The sequence below is a fragment of the Ursus americanus genome, chromosome 18 (genome assembly GCF_024610735.1).
Source record: "Ursus americanus isolate L20-20 chromosome 18, mUrsAme1.1.p, whole genome shotgun sequence".
Classification (NCBI taxonomy): domain Eukaryota; kingdom Metazoa; phylum Chordata; class Mammalia; order Carnivora; family Ursidae; genus Ursus; species Ursus americanus.
In genome coordinates this window covers 32,814,485-32,835,657 of record NC_142144.1, presented here as the reverse complement: position 1 = coordinate 32,835,657, position 21,173 = coordinate 32,814,485, and the positions used below count along the sequence as shown (strand labels likewise).

Here is a 21,173-nt window from a genome sequence, read left to right as displayed (position 1 = left end):
ATTTGAAGACAAAAGCCTTTTCTTATGCCTTCTCTCCCAAGTCTTAAGAACCCCCCCTCCCCCTGACAACCCCTACTCTTGTTTTTGAGCTTTCAAGAAATCTGGAACCAGTTAACTTTATAAACTCCCTACCAAAGTATGACCTAATTTTACTTTATTACGTGGAGCAGTTTTGTTTCCAGTCATCCATCACAACCTTTACCACCGTCCCCCACTCCCCAAAACCAAGCCCTGACCCTTGCCTTTAGGTAACAAAGATCCGATAATGTGTTTTCCCAAACAAAACAATCATCCACTAAGGTGAATTCAGCTTTCATCTCTAAAATGCAATCACGCTGGCAAGCAGCTTGTAGAAGAATATATTTAATCCCTGCCACACACGGCCAACTTGTGCCTCACCACAATTCTATGTGGATGGACAATCAGGAACTGGCGACTTTGTGAAATTGCCTGGAGACTCTAGCATCACGCCAAACACTTCAGTGGATGGAAAAAACGGAAGCATAAAACAAGAGTGGCTATTATTGTCTTCCCTGTTATTATCCTGTCCATAGAAAATGATTCAACCATTCCCGGGGGCTGCACACTCAATTGTCTTCAGAGGCCAGACTGATCCCAAAAGAGACTAGGTATAGGAAAGTAGGGAATGGTGGGGACGGGGCCAAACTAAAACACGTACTTCTCATTTCAACAGATTCAAAGTAAAAACATATCCCTGCATAGTAGTATGCTCATTAAATAAAATACGTCCATGAAACAGATGCACCTTGCAGGCCATCAGCTTGCAACCTCTGCATCTGTGTTTATCATTTATCTAGCTCATTCTTGCACAAGGCTCTGAAGAGCAACATCCTGAAAAGTGCCCCCTTGTACTCCCTGAATTCAGTCCTTTTACTCATGTCAGGGAAGGGACTTGTCCAAAGCCATACACCCAAGCTGCCGTAGCAGACCTGGGATTCAAACCCAGTTCATCCTAAGTCCCAAGCCATTGCTCCCCCATTCCCTGCATCTGTTGAAAGAGTCCAAAACAGGAGGATGCTAAGGCTGGCAGAGTGAAGCCTGTAGCTGTTCATTCTGGCTGTATCACTTAATTAATTCACCCACCAATTGGCTGAGCAAATAAAAAAAATGAGTCAGCTGGCATTATGAGTAAGCAGCTCCAGCTGCCTCCCGCCGGCCAGAGCTGCCCTATATTTGAAGGTCAGACATCAGAGGCCCAGCTCTCCACATGGAATTTAACCACTGGGGCCCACATGATGAAGGAAGGAGAATGGATACTCACAGACTCTGGGTCTCAGGCAATCAGAGCCATGTAGCCACCTCCCTACCCTCCCACATATGGCTCAGATGATTTAAATATCACAGCCACAGGAACCAAACACTCTTCAATGTCACCCCAATTAGGGGGCTTGCAAGGTTGGATGGGCCCTTAAGGGAAACACCAGGGACACCTGCTAGATGAGAGAATGAGAGCCCCACAGTTACGGAGACGCAGCACCCAAGCATTCTCCTAAGGAAAACGGGAAACTTTGGAGTCCAGCTGTGCTATGGGATCTTGAGCAAATCCCGGCACTTCTGTTGGCTGCTGCTGTTAGATGGACTGATAGGATCTTTACCGTTCACATTGGACAGTGTTCTCGTGAGGAACAAGAGCCATAATGAAGGTGAAAATATTATGTGAAGAGGAAAGCAGTGAAGAATTTTGGCTGTTAGTACGGACAGCCCATAAGTTGGCAATTGAGTGGGAAAGGCTAGTAGAAATCTTTTCTAAGGAGTAAGGTTGTGGTTGCTATTATTGCCTTCTAGAGGGCTCTATTCCAGGAGAGGGGAATAGTTGTGCCTCGTGGGGCCCCAGAGGCAAACTGAGGAAGTTGAGCAGGAGGCAGTTTGGGGAACAATAGGAGGAAGACTTTTGTAACAGAGTTATGCAAAGACAGGAGGGACCACCACAAGAGGCAGTGAACTCTCCGTGGTTGGGTGGGTCCACGTTAAGGCTGGCTGAGCATTTGTTGTGAGAGCAGCCAGGCGTCTGATGGCAGGAAGAGGTGTGCAGTGAATCACCTGTTGGGTCCCTTCCAGGCCTCATGCTCTGAATTTCGGATTTGGTGAGAAGTAGTTGGGGGTGCGGAGCCGTGGGAGCCAGTGAAGGAGAGGAAATTAAACTAGGAATCAGGAGCTCGGGGTCCAGGCCAGGTTCTTGCCCAGCTCGCTGGACTCTCCCCTGCCCTCTGTCCAGGGGGCTTTGTAGCCTAAGAGGAATGGCTTCGCCAGGTCAGTGCACCTGGGACTCCTTACCAGTTGCAGATAGCTTTTCAGATGGCTTCTATTGTGGAAGGCCATATTCAATGCTGGGGCAGGTTGCTAGTCCCTTCCCTCCTGGGGACCTTGGTGGTCCCTTCTTGCCATGTTGGGTTAGAGGAGCACCATTCAGAAGCCATGGCTTGAAGACCAAGGGCCCTTCAGCTCTGGCAATCCGTGGGTTTTCCACAGCATAAGGATTGGGTTCCAGGATCAAGTGAGAAAACAGAACCTCCTCTTCACAGGTTCTCAGTTTTGTCACCTAGCCACAGCCCTCTCACAGCCCTGGCTCCTGTTTCTCCCCAGTGTCCATCTCCACTGCCCTGAAAACCAAAGGTGGGAGTGTGGATATGCACGGGAAATGACTTGATTAACATCCTAGCTGTGTCAGAGATGTAGGATGAAAGGAGAATGTCAGAATTATGAAAACATGTCCATGTCCCTGGGGAAATCAGTCCATTTTGATATCCTGGGCTTGCAATTAGTCTGTGGGGAGCCAGAGCCCTGTGATTCCTGCGTTGCCATAACCATCCTGGGGCAACAGCACAGACAGCAGCCTCAACTTGGGGGTGGGGAGTGAGAAATGCAAATCAGGCTTGATAATGCAAGCTCACTCCCTTCCAGTGCAAAGCACACTTCAATTCCTAGTTTATAACTCCCCACTTTGCAGGTGATCTTCAGAAAAGTAGAGACAATCACCCCAGATCACCTGTGAATCTGTATTTACCTGTTGGCATATGCATTTTCCCCTCTGTGAGCTCTTTGAATACAGGGAGGGTGTAGTGTCTGAGGTGGAGGCTGGAGGGGCTCCACACAGTGTCCCTCCCAGGCTCTTTACCAGTCTGTGTATTGCCTTCCTCCCCTGCCTGCTGTGTTCTTTTGCTTCCAGTGGTCTACACCAGTGACTCCCCTTCAGTGGCCTGCCCCAGGCTACCAGAAAACTCCTCCCCAAAGTGCAGGCAGACTGAAGTGTCTGGGAATTTAGCTTTTCCTTAGCTAATGACTGGCAGATGCCCAGCTCCCTGGTCTTGGGACAGGACAACCTAGAGGCATGACTTATACTCCAGAGCACCCAGAAGGATCAGGTCAAAGCTGTTCTGTGTGGCACAGACATCAGCCTCCATGCCCCAATCCAGCGCTGCCATTAACCCTTCCTGTAGAAATTCTGGAGTTACCACTATGGAGGTCCACTACCATGGGTGGTTTCTGGGAAGTGGTGGCATAATGGGTAGGCCTTGTAAGATGAGAAGTGTGCGAAGGGAGTGGCATTTGCAAAGGCACAGGGGTGCGTAACTTGGGGGCAGTGAAAAGACACAGGAAGGCAGGCGAAGAGGGGTGAAAAAGGCTGAAGACTACAAATGCCAGAGTAAAACGTTTTAGATTTATATTCTAAGCCGGTTTTTTGCCCAACATTCCTTAGCAGCCAAATCCTTTAGAAAAAAGAACATCTTACATCAATGCCTTATTATAAAACAGATAATAATGGCTAAGAGTGATCGGCTAGTTTCTATGTGCCTTACATGGATTGATTCCCTAAGTTCTCCCGACATCCCTACTGGGTGGGCAGTATTGCCATGCCTGGTTTACTTTGGTTAGAGGGCAGGTGGGCTTTGAACCAGGCATCCCAGTGTCAGAGCCCTCTGTACTCAAGCACTGCGCTATGTTCCACTCACCGTCTTTGTTTGGAGTGGGGCTGGAGGCTGGTGCTTTGCTTGCTCAGTTTTCCCTTTCCCTGACAGTGGGCCACCAGGCTCCCCCATGTGACATCGTGGCTCCAGGGAGAAGGGTTTGAAAGTGCTGTTCTAATCCACCCCAGGATTTGAAGGAGGGAACTTAGTCACAGCTTAGCACTGTGTGGAGAGGGCTGGATGGGAGAGGGTCCCACTGAGAGAGAAGAGGTTGGACCAGGTGGAGGCAGGAGGCAGAGCTGGGCCTCTTTATATCTGGAGGTCAGGGGATCCCCCTTCTAAGCCCAGCCCTGCTGCTGACTCTGTGGTCCTGAGGGAACAAGCCTCTGCTCCTCTCTGGGGTCTGTTTCTTGATTGTACCACCAGAGGGTTGGATTAGGTTAGCGCTTTCCAAGCGTTTCAGCAGTAATATTCAAACACATTTGTCAGTGGAAGTCCATTACCTAAAACTGACAGGAGTGACATTATTATAAATTTATGTTTCATTTCTAATGTATAAGCACTACTTATTATAAAGTCAACCAATGAGGATAATGAGGCCATTTCAGTAACCCAAATAATTTGAAATCGGGCATTATAAATAATAGTTGCAATCCGGTATCCGTATCAATATCCAATTTATTTCAGTATTTAGATTTGGTTTCACTGTATTATTAAAATCCTGTTCCACTGCGAATAGTAGTTGCAAATGGTAAAAGATTTTCAAAACACTTTACCTACCAATCTCAGAACATTCTCCAATTAAATTGATCTAGGAACTTCAAGAGGAATAATAGGAAATTATTTTGTTTCAGGGTTGAATTATTAATAATACCTAAGCCCTGCTCTCATTCCTTAAACAGTCAGTATTAAATTTGGAGAAAGATGATGAATAGGTTTCTTAGTTTAAATATTCATTGTTTGGTAGAAACATACTTTTCAAATGCAGCATGAAGGGTGTCCAGGGTTGTCATTTAAGAAAATCTCACACCTCAGTGCCCATCTCTGACAGCTCTTCACTCAAACTTTCCAAACAGTCAAATTTATCTTGTTTTGCATATTAAATCCAAGCTTTAGGATTCATTTTTATCCAAAACACATTATCTAGAATAGTAAGCAGAGTAACCATGGGACCGTACTAAGCTCACTGAGTTAACAGATCAAACAGGAAGTGCCTGGGGTACCTGGGTGGCTCAGTCAGGTAAGCATCTGCCTTCAGCTCAGGTCACCGTGGTCCTGGGATCGAGCCCCACATCAGGCTCCCTGCTCAGCGGGGAGCCTGCTTCTCCCTCTCCCTCTGCCTCTCCCCCTGCTATGCTATCTCTCTTTCTCTCTCTCTCTCTCTCCCCCTCTCTCAAATGAATAAATAAAATCTTTTAAAAAAAAGTGCCTAAACTGACACAATAGTATCAGATTTCTGGCACTTTTACCCACTCACCTGTTACTCCTCAGCCCATCTTCGGTGCTCAAAACAGGCCTCTAGCTGTGCTGGACATTTAATTGAGCAACGTACATGAATCACCTAGGACGATGTGACATGTGAACTCATGTCCAGGCCTGAATTATCCAAGGAGGGCAGTACAGTGAGACAGGTGAGCAACCTTCCCAAGCAATGGCGCATCTGCTTAGAATCTACACGGGAGCCCAGGCTTACCATGCAAGCTTTATCATGAGGGTAGTATAGAATCTCATGGTACAGCATGTTGGCTAGCCCCCATGAACTAAAATTGAAAAGCATGCACAACATTTTTGTTTCAAGATTTAAAATAATTTAGGATATATGTTTGGACAGTGCTTGGTGAAGTTAGTAAAGGTCTCCTTTGGATTCTTGCAGGCCCTAAAAAATCCCATTTTGGAAACCATAAGCCTTGGCAATCTCTCAAAGGCCCTTCCTGGGCCAACATCTGAGGGTCATCCAGCCCTCACCGGGCACCAGCATTGTCAATAATTGATTCTATTTTATTCTCCCATCCCCCAACCCTGGATGTTTCCAGGAGTAGAAAACCAAGCCCTCCTGGTCCTCCCCACCCCCAGCCTGTGGGATTCCCTTCTAGGAAAGTCATTACTGCCTCTCTTGGTTGTCTGCCAGCTCTAAAGTGTCTTTTTAATTGCATCTAATTTGGCCTCATCTCATTAAATCCTTAATTTAAACCGGAGCGATCCCTCCAGCTCCGGCTGCCTAATGACAAAGCGGCCCGCACTCCCTTCCCCCTTCAGCACGGCTCCCCCGGTCAGGGCTGCTCTCATTTCCAGGTGGTCTCTCTGGGAGGCTTCTGACAAGTGGCTGTCGTCCTCACCATGCTGAGTGTGGAGCCGAGCCAAGAGGGCTTCCCAGGAGCAGTAATTACTGGTAAAGGCTCAACCCTCCACCCCACCGGTGCCCCGGCTCACAGGCCCAAAGTCACTGCAGTGACAGCATCCAATTCTAGTGGTGTAAGAATGGGAGCACAATGAGGAGAAGACACTGAAATTGAGCAATAATAAACCCATGATAATTACAGTAGCTAGTACATCATGCTTTAGATACATTATCTCATCAGGGAAGATGTCACTGGCTTCATGCAGCAGGTAGGGAAATTCAAGCTCAAAAATGGAAAACAACAGGCCTCAGGTTATAAACACCACTTTGCCTGGCATTGATGGGAGGCCATCCTCATTTCCCCAAGTCCCACCTCATCTCCTACTGGGCTCACCCTTGGTCACTCCTCTTCAGTCACCTAGCCAGCTCAATGCCTCTCAGTTATGTTAGCACATTCCTGCCCCAGGACTTTTGCACTTGCTGTCCCCACTGTCTAGAGTGTCTTCCCCGACGTGTTTATCTGGCTCACTTCGTCTTTTCATCAGCCATCAGCTCAAACCTTCTCTCTTCAGAGAAACTTTTCTTGACCTCCACAATCACCCCTTCTTCACTCTCTATATCCTTACCCTGTTTTGTTTTTGTTGTTATTTTTGTTTTGTTTGTTATTGTTGGTAACACTTATGACTAGTCCCTACTAAATTATATATTTATCTTTCAAAAATGAAGCACTGTGAAAGCAGAGATTTTCTGTCCTCTTTACTGCTCTATGCCTACTACCTAGAACAATGTCTGGCACATGCTAGGTCTAATTTGTATTTACTGCCTGACTCCATTGTGGCAATGTCTAACCGTTTCAGGAGGATGTACACATTCTAGCACTTCTCAACTCCGGTGGCTACCAGGGTTGAGGACTCCCCTTTCTCTGAATTGATCCCACCAAGGATAGGCCAGAAGAACATTTCCCTGGGAATAACCTCCAAGACTGCAGCCTAGGGACCTTAGGGTCAGTTCAGGGTTGAGGCTTGCTGCATTGCTGTGGACCTTGGGAAGCTGGTTGCCATAGAAACATCTATTGCTTCCTAGATTCTTGCCACAGAGTGGGCTTCAAGGCTGCTCTGAGCTCTCTGCACTGCTGGGATCTGAGATGGAGGCACCAGGGCTGAATGAGAATGGATTGGGCCTCTAATTGAATCTGTCCTGGGCAAGTCCTCACTCCCATCTAATCCTTGGCTTCCTCATCTGTAAAATGGGGCTTATCAAATACACGTCACAGGGCTGTGGGAAGGATTCCATGAGATGATGGATGTAAAGGACTGGCACCCAGTTCAACAAATTCCAGCCTCATTCCTGGTTTTATAAAATTTCAAGAAAACTGGAAAGTGATTTTATGAAATTCAGTATTTCCTTTGGATATAAACCTGTCAAGGACTGTGAAGGTCTGAGATGTTTTTTCCCCTACTTGAAAGCTGCCAAACCAGCCTGCCACAGTTACATGGAGGGCAGCAGAAGACATGAGACTCCTGGGTCAGAGACAAAAGACTTTACTGCCCTTGGTATAGCAAGCAGCATGAGCTTCCTGCTCACGTCAGTTCCCTTCCTCCCCAAGTCCCACAGGGGATCAGAGCAGCCTCAGTGGATATTACATGCATAACAGGTGTGTGCCAAATCTGAGGAAACCCAAGTTTAGATAACCCGAATATTTTACAATGGCTCATACATAGATCTATCGTTGCCCCAGAGAGAGACATTACCTTTATTTCACTGGACAGCAAACACACCTGCCCTAGAGAGAGAAATGATCTCTGTCTTCCAAGGCTGTTTTCTATACAAACATCCACGAAAAGGGAGTCTGGAGTGAAAGCTGACAGTATTTCTGTTTGTAAGACAGGCAGGAACATGAGAAATCCATGAAGAATTGTCTCCCATAAGGCCATGTGCAGAAGAGATCTGCAGGAGTGGGCAGTTGTGGTGAAGAGGTGTGCACTGGGTAGAAGGGGCTCCTTGCATTTCTAGTTCTTTCCATGGTGTTTTGAGTGAGCCTGTGTGGCATACATTGCTGGCCTGCTCACATCCCACCTCACCTTCCTTGGGCAAACACACCTTCTGGATTGCTAGATGCAGGAGGTTCCAAGTGGAAGGAAAGCTGAGGTTGGAAGCAGAGTGCTTTGGAACTGCCAAGGGCTTGGTGCATGGCAGTGGCCATCTCTGAGGGACCCGAAGAATCTGCTTGAAGGCCATTGTAGCCTGATTCATAAAACTCCACATTGTTATCTGTCCATCAGCACAGGGAGCAACAGAGATGACAATATCCCAGAGATGAGCTGGCCTGTCATGTGTCCCCACTCCCATCTTACCGTCTGCAGGCATGTGTTGGGGGCACTGCCTACCTCATCCCCCTCAGGGAGAGAAGAAGCTCCATATACAAAGAGGGAAGGAACACAGTTCCTCCATGGTTCATTCAGTGAGCATTTCATGAGCACCAACTGTGTGCCCAGGCCTGAGCCAGAGGCTGGGGACAGAAACTAATTAGACTTGGTCCTTGCCCTGTGGCACTCTTAGACTGGCTGGGGAGATAGAAAATGGACACAGGCACTACACTGCAGGATCATAAGAGCCATAGTGGAAGTGGGTGAGGAGGAGATGGCTCCTCAGGGGTGGGCATTTCTGAGTTGAGTCTTGAGGGATGAATGGCCAGAGGAGGGGAGGCAGAGCACAGGAAGACATGATGGTGTAAAGAGAGGCGAGATTCTAGAAGTACAGGGTTTTTCACTTTTAGCCTGCAGGTAATGAGGGGCCACTAAAGGTGTGTACATCAATTCTAGTTTTTTTTTTCTTATTACTGAAGTAAAACATCCTATTAGAGAACATTTATAAGAGATTTGTTACCAAAGAACAGAATACGAATCCCCTTAACTCCTCCTCCCAGGGACAACTACTGTGAACAATTTCCTTCCGGTCATTTTCATATAGACGCCCAATCACCCAATCTGGAGCCTGGGATGGCTTATTCTTTTGCTATCCCTCATAGCCTGTGTCTTCTTTTAAAAACCTGAATCGGGGGCACCTGGGTGGCACAGTCAGTTAAGGGTCTGATTCTTAGTTTCAGCTCAGGTCACAATCTCAGGGTTGTGCGATCAAGCCGCACATTGGGCTCTGCGCTGAGTGCAGAGGCAGCTTAGGTTTCTCTCTCCCTCTCCCTCTACTCCCCGCCCCAATGCACATGTGCGCACTCTCTCTCAAATAAATATATCTTAAAACAAATCAGTAAGTGTTATTTCACTTTTTCTAACACACACTCACAGCCTCCATCTCTTCCCTACCCCTGCCAGGATGCTGGGACATTCAGACTCAGGCACTTTAGAAAGTGAAGGAGCACCTCACCTTCCCTGGGCCCCCAGATTGCAGGGAGAAGGGGATAATGGCTCCTAGCCCGGCCTTTCTATCGTGACTGCCCCTACTGTCCTGCATGTGGTCACTACCAGTTGCCCTGTGGTCTCTGAGCCTGGGCATTGTACAGGCAGAGTCCAGCCTCCTTGAGGGCACTCAGCCATTTCCCTCCAAGGACTGCCATCTCCCTTGGCACTTGAGAAAAGTGGGTGTGGGCCCCGGCTCCTGACAGCCCTGCTGCGGCACCTCCCCTCTCACAGCCAGCTCTTCTCTCCCTGCCTCCCTTGTGTGAATCCTCCAGCACCTCAGAGTTTTGGAAAACAAAGGCCAGGGGGAACCAATGCCTGCAAGCAGTTCTTCCAGAGTCAATGGAGAGTAAAGGCCAGGTTCTTTCTTGGGACCAGGAGGGAAAAGACAGAAGAAACACAGGGAAATATCTAAATGCATTATCTGCTAGAAACATGCACATATAATTTTAAAAAAACCCACAAGCCACTGCCTCATTCCTTTGACAGTGCAGAGTGAGTGCCCTCCTTTCTGCAGGTGGATGAACACTCAGAAAATCCTCATCTTCCCTTGATCATCCTGCTCCAGGGGGAGCAGGGATGGGGCTCTCCCTCCCCTACAGGCTTGATGAAGAGGCAGGTAATGAGGCTCTGGGCAGCAGCCTCGCCTTCACACTTATTCCTGATAATTGGTCACCCCTTTCAAGAGCAGGTGGGTCCTGATGCAGTAATTGGCAGGGGTCAGGGCCAGTCCTCCAGGGAATGGAAAGGTGTTAATTGCTCTTCCCCTTTCCCAGGTGGATCCCTACAAGGAGGGAGCTTTAAACCCAAGTGATGTCCCGGAGAGGCCCCAGTGATGCCAAGGGCAAAGGTTTAGTTCTTGCCTTGATACTGTAAAGCGAGTAAGGTTGACAGGCAATCCTGAAGGACTTGCTGAGGTCCCTAGCTGGTGAGTGGGTGAGCTGGGACATAGAAGCCAGGGCCGTGAGACTCCCTGGCTTGTGGCTTGACCGCCCTGCTGTCCTGTTTCTTGCAGAATGGATTGAAGGGAGGGATCTAGCTTAGGTGACTCTCAAAGTCCTTTCTAGTTGAGCTCTGCAAGGCCGCTAGCCTGAGGAACTGGAGCAGGATTGGGGTCTGAGTCCCTTTCACGGCAGGCTTCTTTGCGGGAAGTGTTTGTTCAGGGCATTGTTCTCTCTTAATAACACTCCACACCCAACACATTTTATCCATTGGAAATTACCTTCAGTCCAACATTTTATCAGCCTGACCCACAGAGTAATTGGAAACAGGAGGATTTCCCTCCAACAATCAGTCCTAGAGAGAAAAAATTATGCCCCCATCAGAGGGCGTGGCAGCCTGGGTCTGCAGCATGTGGAAATGCCCAGGCGATGTTCCAGCAGCAGCTGAGCATCGGTGTTCCGTTCTGCAGGGGGAGCACCAGCCAGGTCTGGAGCAGGGCGGTGGGCCCTGCCTCAGTCACTGTGGGCACTGCAGCAGGCCGGTGCACAAACGTGCATGTGTCTGCATAGCTCACAGTGCCCCCAGACTGAAGAAAGCACTTAGAGACAAGAGGCCTCTCTTAGGGGCTCTGGCTCCACTGTCCACCATCACCCCAGCCAGAGTCCTGGGGGTGATCTTAGCCTTCTTTCCTTCACATTCTTTTACCAATCAGTGCCAGGTACCAGCACCATACCTGCGGCCTCTGAGAATTCTGTCCCCACCAATATCTTAGTTCATCATCTCAGAATCTCCATAGTGGCCTCCTCACTGGTGTCCCTGACCTCAGTTTGCCCCCTCCTATCAATACTCCCTTTGTTACCAGAATGATCTTCATGAAATTCAAGTCTGAGCTGCCTGCTCCCTTGTCTAAAACCCTTCTGTGGTTCCCCACACAGGAGTCTGGCATACAAAGTCTTTTGCGTACTGGCCTCTGCCTCTCTCTCCCGCCTCACTGCTCATTTCCACCCACTGTGTTCTCCAAACATACCACACCATGTCCCCCCTCCAAGCCTTTGCTGCCCTTGTTCCTATTGCCTAGAACGATCTTCCCCCTGCTCCAGAAGCCCAAATACTACTTATGCTTCAAGGACCACTTCTAATGGTACCTTCAGGCCTTCCTGGGAAGAGTGACTCCTAGGCTTTTTATTCCAGCTTTGGGACTTTTATGTCTGTAGTAAGTAGAATAAACCTGAAACCTTTGAATATATTTCCTTACACGGCAAGAGGGACTTTGCAGATGTGATTAAGTTAAGGATATTGAGATGGGGAGAATGCCTGGATTATCCATGTGGGTCCAATTACTCATATGAGTCCTTATAAGAAGGAGACAGAAAAGTGAGAGACAGAAAAGGTATGTGATGATGGATGCAGAGGTCAAGTGACGTTGGGGCAAGGAATGCAGGCAACATCTAGAAACTGGAAAAGGCAAATAATTAAATTCTTCCCTACAACCTCCAGAAAGGACTGTAGTCCTCCTAAGTCCTTGATTTTAGCTTAATGAGACTCATGTCAGACTTTTGATCTCCAGAACCATAAGATAATATAGCTGTATTGCTTTAAGTCACTAAGTATGTGGTGACTTGTTACAGCAGCCATTGGAAACTAGTACAACGTCATATTGGAGGTGGTTGTTCATGTGTCGCAGTCCCTGGAGACAAGGCTGGGGCTGGTCCTCTCCTGTATCTCTAGTTCCCAATACAGGGTGTGCTACAGAGAGGATGCTTCACAAACACTGGATGAGTGAGTAAGTGAGACATGTCCTTCCCTTGGCCAGGCAGACCCACTGTGGACATCAGGCCTTTGAGGCTTCTCGGGCTGAAATGAAATGGAATTGATTTCATTTCACACCCAGAAAGCATGGTTCCCTGTGCTATACTAATCCTATTCCGTACCCTGCCGTATCCCAAAACATTATTATGTTGCCCCAAAGGCATCCCCCGGCTATGAGATCACTTAGCCTTCCTGCCCCGGCTCACGTCTAGTAACCCCCATGTACATCGATAAGAATGTTAGGCTCCGAGGCTTATGGAACATTAGGGCTGCAGGAGCCTATGCAATCTCACTCCCACCATTTACAGATGGTGAGACTGAGGCTGAGAGGAATAAGGAGCCAAAGTGGTCAAATTGTGGCACTGCGGGACTAGGGGGAGAACCCAGGCCAGGCCTCCTTCACCTGCCCCTCCCAAGAACCCACATGCTAGTATGAACATCCCCATTTGAGAGGTGAAGAAACTGAGGCACAGAGAAGTTAAGTCACTCATCCATGGTCAGCTAGTTAGTGGTGCTGATTTGAATAGATCATTCCTCCAGAGTCTCTCCTCTGCATCTCTGCACTGTATTGACAGATGGGTAAACTGAGGCCCAGAGTGGGTCCAGACAATAGTGGCTGAAGAGAAATCAGGTTATGGCTAAAGTTCAAATCAGAGCTCTATAAACCCATGAGGTGGGACGTGCCTGGGCTAAAAGAAGGCCTTGGTGTTTGCCTTCTTCAATTAGGCTGTTTGCTTCTCTGAGTCCAGAGGATAATTTAACTAATGGTGCTGGTTTTCTGACACTATCGATCGGTGAAGATTAAATATGTTTGTCACAGTCAAGCGAACTAATCACTTTATTGTATTTCAAATACTAATTTCATCAGATAGATGTTGGGGGGGGTGACCCAGGGGAAGTGCAGGGAGACGAGCACGTGCACAGATCGGGGCGGACAACAGTGCAATCGATGTGGCCAATCTGCCTAGAGGTATCTGGGATATCAGGTTTTCTGGAGGCCTGCAGCTGTGCTGCTCAGACAAGAGGAATCTGCATTTTCCCTGGCCTCCTTCATCACCGTTCCAGGCCCTCGTGAAATTTCTCAGGAGAGGCAATTTCTCAAGCATTATTGGAAAATGGTAGATGTTTCCAAATAGCTATCCTAAATCACCCCCTAGCCACTAATCCCACAGCCACTCTGACACTGCTGGATGCAAATGCTGCCTCTCTGAGCCATTAGCCATCCCGGGAACCACCAATTCATGGCAAAACCTGAAAATGAACTAATCTGTCTTTCAGGTTTGGAAAGGCTTTGCCATTTCCATAGCTCAGCATGTTGGACAAGGAGACCAGCGCTTATTAAATCATCCCCTGGCCCTGGCGTAATTGAACAAAACTCCCTCCTAATGAGAGAAAGTATATGCACTTGGGCGCACACAAATTCACGTGCATTCATACACACCCACGTTCGTGCATGTGCATGGACACACACACCCATGTAAGCACGCACATGCGCCCTCACGAACATGCACCTAGACCTAAATGCGCAGCCCCACGGATGCACACTCATGTACACACACATGCACACTCATGTACACACACGTGCACACATGTGTGCACATACTCACAAACAAGATTCAGAAGTTCCCGAGGGGCAAGATGTTTTCTCAACACAAGAGACTGGTTCGTCCCCCTGTTCACAGAAACACCTGCAATGACTTGACTGGGTGACAGTGAAGATGAGGTCAGTTTCTCTGGACGCAACCCCCCCACCAAATCCGTTTTCTTATTTTGGCAGATTTAATGACACCAAACAGAGGCCATCAGTTGTAGCCCCTGCAGCTAAAGTATCTGTCTTGCATACTTGGTTTTCTGAGGCTCGGTCTTGTATTGATGAGACAAGGGAAGGGGCTGGTTCCCAATTTAGTGTCAGGTGCTGAGGAGTGGCCCACATAGTCCTTGTGTGCTCCTCCATGAATGGCCTCAATAGAGAGTCCTTTCTGCAGGAAAACACATGTTTCTGCCTTCCAGAGCCTTCCAGAGCTGCTCACAGAGCACCACAGACTGTCTGGATGTGCTTTACCAGAGCTCCGTCATCAGAGGACAGTCTTTTTATATGGGCTGGTGCTTCACATCTGTTCAGCTTTTTTTTTTTTTTAGACTTTATTTATTCATTTGACAGAAAGAGACAGAGCACAAGCAGGGGGAGGGGCAGACGGAGAGGGAGAAGCAGACTCCCCGCTGAGCAAGGAGCCCAAAGCAGGATTTGATCCCAGGAGCCTGGGATCATGACCTGAGCCAAAGGCAGATGCTTAACCGACTGAGCCACCCACGTGCCCCCTGTACAGCTTTCAACAGCAACTCTGAAGTAGGTAGCCTTTGGAATTTGCCATCCTTATTTTATAGATGCAAAAACTAAAGCCCAGAGAGGGGAGGAGGCTCCCTAAGGGCATCCACACAATCAGTGGAAAGTCAGAACTAGAGTTTGGGTTTCTGACTCCAAGACCAGCACTTTGTAAATCTCTGGGCACTCTGCCCAAGCTTTTAGAACCTTGCAAAGCTCCGCCTTTTATCATGTTCCGTGTCCAGTCTTCTACTCATTGCTAGATTTGCTGACTGTGGTTATGCCCTTGAGCAGAGGTCCCCAAATACTAATACCGTTAGGCCTGGTATCAAAACAAAGGCTGCCTGTGGGGTTGGGTTGAGTAGGACAAGACTCGTGTTCTTGCCAGGCAATCTCTATTTTTAGAAACTTGTTTTTGTGACTTAGAATCTGTGAGATCTGGAGCTTTTGTGGGGATCTTATTCAAGCTCTGGGAGACATCTTTCCTTAGAAATCCTACTGGGTTAAACAAGACAGAAAAAACTAGCGGCACCTCCCCAGGGAAACATTGAAAGTCAGAGCAACAACAAACAGATTTGCTGAACATCCCGAATCTTTGAGCATCATTTATACGGGAAGAACTGTGTGCTAAGTGTGTAACCTGGCCTTCAGTTTCTTTTCATGCAATGTAACTCCAGATGTTTTACCCCCTAAAAAGATGTTCTTCTACATGACGGAGTACCCAATTTGCAAAAAACATCCCAGTACCTGCCCCGAGCCAGCAAAACATCGGCAGCATGCCAACCTCCAATGCATTTGTTAAAAGCCAGACCTAGGAAATGTTCCACTGGTGGGTTTTGAGGCCTGATGGATTTGTAATCGGAAGGCTTCAGTTCTAGCCTCTGCTCTGCCTTCACCTTGTTGAGTCGCCTGAGGCCCACAGAGCATGATGCAAAGCTGGCATTGAACGTCTAGCTGCATGCCCTTTGAGCAAAGAAGAATCAAATCTAACAAGATCAAGTGCCTCTGAACATAGGCTAGGAACAGGGAGAAAACACATGTGCGGTAATCATGTCCAAAACATCTCCTGGTCATAGTGTCGGGGAAGGAAATATTCTCTTTCCATTGTCTTGTTGTCTTTGCAGACTCCTGGGAGCTGCCAGCCTGAGAGGTGCCCACAGTCTTACAGGAAGGGCCTGGAGGGCACAATGGGGTCCTTGGGCAGACTGGCATTGACATGTGAGGATGGCCACCACATCCCCTTCTCTGGTGTCAGCCACTGGCCCTCTCTGTCACATGTACTGTTGACCACTCACCACTTCCAGAGTCTCTGTCCTCCCTTGGTTCCCAAGACCCCACAGGTTCCAGGTGCCCTCTCTCTCTGGCTATTCCTTCACTGAAGTCCCTTTTCTCCAGCCTCTTCCTTGAAGGTTGGTGTTCTCCATGACCATCTTTTTTTTTTTTTTTAAATCAGTCAATCAATCAAGCAATCAAGCAAGCATTTATCTATCTACTCCCTGAATCATCTCACGCACACCCGTGTAATATGCCCTTGACACTCCAGCTCCAGACTTATTCATCTACCTCTCTATTTAACTTCCCTATTTGATGTCCCACAGAGATTTTTCTCACATAATGAGTCCAGAAGCAGAGCGTCTGGCATTGACTTAGCAGCTCCAGCGAGTCAGAGCTGATGCCTCTGTGCTTCTGTTGGCCTTTCCCTCATGGTTGCATTAAGGCAGCTGTAGTGCCAGCTGTCCCATCTGCATTCTAGATAGAAAGAAAAGTGAAGTAGGGCAAAAGGGGTCCCTAAAAATCTTCCAGTAAGCTCCACCCAACGGTTTCCCCTTACTCTCTTGGACACTCCCTCATTCAGGGTGGCAGAGTATCCTGTCTGCATACAGCTTTAATGAACGTCGTGCCCTCCCCATTGTGGGAATAAGAGAAGGCAAAGGTATCAGAGGAGACCTCTCTCCTGACTACACCAGGCTTCTCCCCACAACACCTCATCTGTATCCTCATCTCTCCCAGTGCCTCCAGTGGATCCCCATGCACAGTCAAAATAATCTTTCTAACTCAAAAAACTGGTGCCATCACTCTCCCCAGCACCTTCCCCAGGGGTCTGCCCCATCCTGGATGCCCCTCGGTAAGACTCACTGGCCCGTAGGGTAAAATTGTTGGTCTGGCATTCGAGATCCTGGAGAACTGGTATAATCTTCAGAAACGGAAAGTTGTTTCTTTGCTGTAGTGTTCCTGGTGGATTTCAGAGAAGTATAGTGCAGCTATCCTTGAGGGGGGAAGGGCTGATAACAGGGGATTTAAAAAACAAACACATTAGCTCTGGCCTGCCCAGATAATGAATAGAGGAGAAGGTTATCTATCTCACTGATTTATATTGTTACGGTTCCTTCCATAGACCGAAGTGGGAGCGTCTTTACATCTCCCGCCCTCCACATTTGCTGCAGCAAGGAAATCACATTTTTCATGAACCATGGGAATTACTGAACGGCAGTGGTTTTATTTGTTAAGGATTGAACTTAGCCATTTCTTCTACCAGGGGCTGAGTCCTGCTGTTACGCACAACTTCTCATCCAGAGAGACACCATGGAGAATAAATCAGGACCAGGACTCAGTGTGACAGCTGCAGTCTGGCAGGGCCCTGGGGTTTGGGGGCTAATGGGGGTCTCACGGCAGGGAGGAACGGCTGCCAGCCGGCTGGGAGGAGACATGGGGTTGAGACTTTGAAAAACGAAGGGAAGAATTTTGCCACTTCATAAAACCAACGTCTGTGGGTGAATCATAGGCGGTGCAGGACTGAGGGGGCTGGCAAGGTCTTCATGATCGGTGAGCTCAGGGTCCTTAATCTGAGGACTGAGGCTAGGTTTTATGGGGGTCTATGAACCCATGAAATCGTGTGTAATTTTTTCAGGGCATAGGTGCATTTCCCTGGGGTTACAGTTCATAGTTTTTATTAGTTCTCAAAGGTTAAGAACTGGTCTGGTTCAAGCCACTCATCAAACAGTGGAGAAAACTACAGGGTTGTTGGAAGAGAAGGGACCAGTCAAGTTCCCCTAGTGGGAAAGGGGCAGAACTGGAATTAGGAATCAGGGGACCCAGGTTCTAAATTAGGCCTAGCCAGAGTCTGGCTATGTGACCTTGGTCTGGTCACCTTACCTCTCTGAGTATTTTATCATGCATACAATTAAAGAGTCGTAGAGAGGATCAAGTAATTAATGGATTTTAACACCTACCCACAATGTTAGTATGTAATTAACCGTCAGTAAATATTCTTTGAATGTGTAACTTTGAAAATCATTCTTTTTAACTTTCATTCATTCAGCAAATATTAATTATTTCTTATATGCCAGGACACTGGGTGAATAAATAGGCACAGACCCTGCCTTCACAGAGTTGGGAGTTAAGTAGGAGCTAAAGTTAAGAAAATAGACCATTGCTATTGCTGTAACAGTGAACTATAACACTGTCCTTATAACTGTTGTAATACAATGTGGTGAATGTCCTAACAGGGTCAACACAGAACCCGAGGGAGCATGGGGTTGGGCCACCAAAGGTGGGGGAATCAGGAAAGGCTTCCCAGAGGAGGCAGCAGCTAAGCTGAGACCTGAGGGAGAAGCAGCAGTGGCCACACAAAGAGAGGGCTGGAACATTATGCAGAAAACAGCATATGCAAAGGGCCAGAGACAAAAGAAAGCTTTTGGGTTTTTTTTCCTTCCATTTCTTTAGGGAAGTAAAAATAGATCACACTTGCTGTTTTCAGCTGCTGCAGGCCACCAAGAGAAGCCACGCCAAAATCAACACGCACACCCGGCACATCTGCATCCCCTTCACCTTTCACCATCTATTTATCTTTCCATTCATTTGTTTAATGTTGGCACGTTTGTACATAATCATCTTCTCCTCCCTGTTGATCCAAATGGCGCAGCCTCCCTCTAGCTAGCCTCGGGAACTCTTTCAGCGTCCCCTCCATGGAGATGAGGGCGCTGGATGGGTAATTGGTTCCCATCGGGTAATGCTGCAATTAGAACACAGGCAGAGAAGTCTGGTGTGCTCATGTTATCAGAGGCAGGCAATCATCGTGTGGCTTGCTGTGCTCTCCCACGCTGGCCAAGCTCCCTGGGTCGCTGTCCTGCCAGGGACAGCCTGAGTGATCACCCTGGAGATGATTAATTCCTGCCTCTCTCAGCCGGCCCTGGGTCTGCAGCCAAGTGCTGCTGTCATCTCTTTATTCTTCTGCTCCACCGTTATTGAAAATCAATAAGCCGTCTAAGCCAAATGAAGTTCAGTGACTGGGACCAAGTCCATAAATCAAATAAAAACTAAATTATATTTAAAAAGGGAAATAGAAATAAGAAGGCTGCTTTGAGGTGGAGCTGGAGGCCCCAAGTGTCAGTTATTATGGAGGCAGAGAGATGAGCAAGAAGCTGGTACTATCTGGCCAGGGGGCATGGTATTGGGGCTGAAAGTGCCTTAGGGAGCACCCCACCCTTTTCCAGATCAGAAGACCGAGGCCCAGAAAGGAGAATTTCCCCTGTGGTTGCACGGTGAGTGGCAGAGCTGGCTCCAGACCCAGGGCCCATTGATATTCTCCCTCTACCAACTGGCATTCAAATTAATGAGAAACAACAGCTGATTTGAAGTGAATTTAAGAGGAAACCAGAGAGAGGCTTTAAATTTTTATGTTGTCAAATCTATAACTCTTTTCCTTAACAGTTTCTGCCTTTAATGTTATGCTTTAAAGTCCTAAGCAAAGATGTCTGTTTCCAGGCAAGGAGTAGGCAGAATCGTTTCCGGAGCTCACATGGGGCTGGGAATTCTTCATGGTTTCCACCAGCCAGAGTAGATAGACATCCTTGCACATGAGGCATTGAATAGAATCTCCAAAAGGCTATTACCTTAATAATGAGGCAAAATTAACCCTAGAGTAAAGGCTTCTCTGCAAGTCTCAAAAGGATCTAACTGATTTGTGCTCCAGAACAAAATCCAATGGTATTTAAAGGAATACAACAAAATCCAGCAATCAACAATGTAAAATTTATAATGTCCAGTATCTAATAAAAAATTACCAAGCAAGCAAAGAAATAGGAAAATGTGGCTCATCACCACATGGAAAACTAATCACTAGAAACAAACCAAGAAATGATAGAGAGTGGTGGATTTAGCGAAGAACATTAAAATAGCTATCATGATCCATATGTTTGAGAAGGTAGAGGAAAATGTGACCATGATGAGGAAAGAAATGAAAGTTTAAAAAATTTTAGATCCAAACAGAATTTCTAGAAATGGGAAATATAGTATCTGAAATGCAAAAACACATGCGATGCTATTAATACCAGATTGGACTTTGAAGAAGGAAAACTATAGCTTTAGAAACTATCCAAAATAAAACATATGCTTACCATACGATCCAGCAATCACACTCTTAGGTATCCACCCAAGAGAAATGAAAACACTCAGATGAAGACTTGAATATTCATGGCTTTGTTCATAATAATAAAGAACTGGAAACAACCCAAATATCTATAGATGGATGGAGGGATAAACAAAATGTGACATATCTATACAAGCAGATACTATCTGGCAATAAGAGGAATGAACTACTGATACTTTCAACAACGTGGATGACTCTCAAAAACATGCTGATTACATATCTACGAAATTCTAGAAAAGGTAAAACTACAGGAATAGAAAGTAGATCAATGGTTGGCGAGGGTGAGGAATGAGGGGAAGGAACTGACTGCAAAAAGGCAAGAGAGAACTTTTTTGGGATGGTGGAAATGTTTTCTATTCTAATTGTGGAGATGATTACATAGCTGTATTTATTTGTTAACACTTATTAAACTGTGTGTGTGTAGAGGGGGTGATATGGGTGTAATTCTAAAAGGGCAACATGGGGTGGTGTTGGAACTGCTCAGTACCTTGATTGTGGTGGTGAATACACCAACCTACACATGGGATAACATTGTATAGAACTAAATATACGCACACGAGAGTACAGGTAAAAGCGATTAAGATTGGTGGACGCTATCAGTGTCAATATCTAGGCTGTGATGTTGTACTTCAGTGTTATAAGTTATTACCATTGGGGGAAACTGGGTAAAGTTTACATGGGATCTCTCTGTAATATTTGTTACAACTACTCATGGATCTACGATTGTCTCAATATATACTTCAATTAAAAACTCATACAAATAAAATCGTTAACTTATTGTATATAAATTATTCCCCAATGAAGTTGATGTTTTAAAAGTTCTATATGGTCCTCTAAAATAAAATTGCATTTTTCTTTATAACCTGCTCTTTCATGAGAGCTTCAATGAGAATTTTGCTCCATATGTGTGGAAAATTATAAATCAGGAATATTTAGGAGTTTTGTATGTTTTTTTCCGAACACACAGCAAAAATGATTGATGATTTGTTCATCC

At 46.9% G+C, this 21,173-nt stretch overlaps 1 long non-coding RNA gene across 1 annotated transcript in view; it reads left to right on the top strand.

The window, feature by feature from the left end:
• The window catches only part of LOC148108580 (uncharacterized), a 229,090-nt gene that overhangs the window by 140,957 nt on the left and 66,960 nt on the right, over positions 1 to 21,173 (top strand). The gene's annotated exons all lie outside the window — the stretch shown is intronic.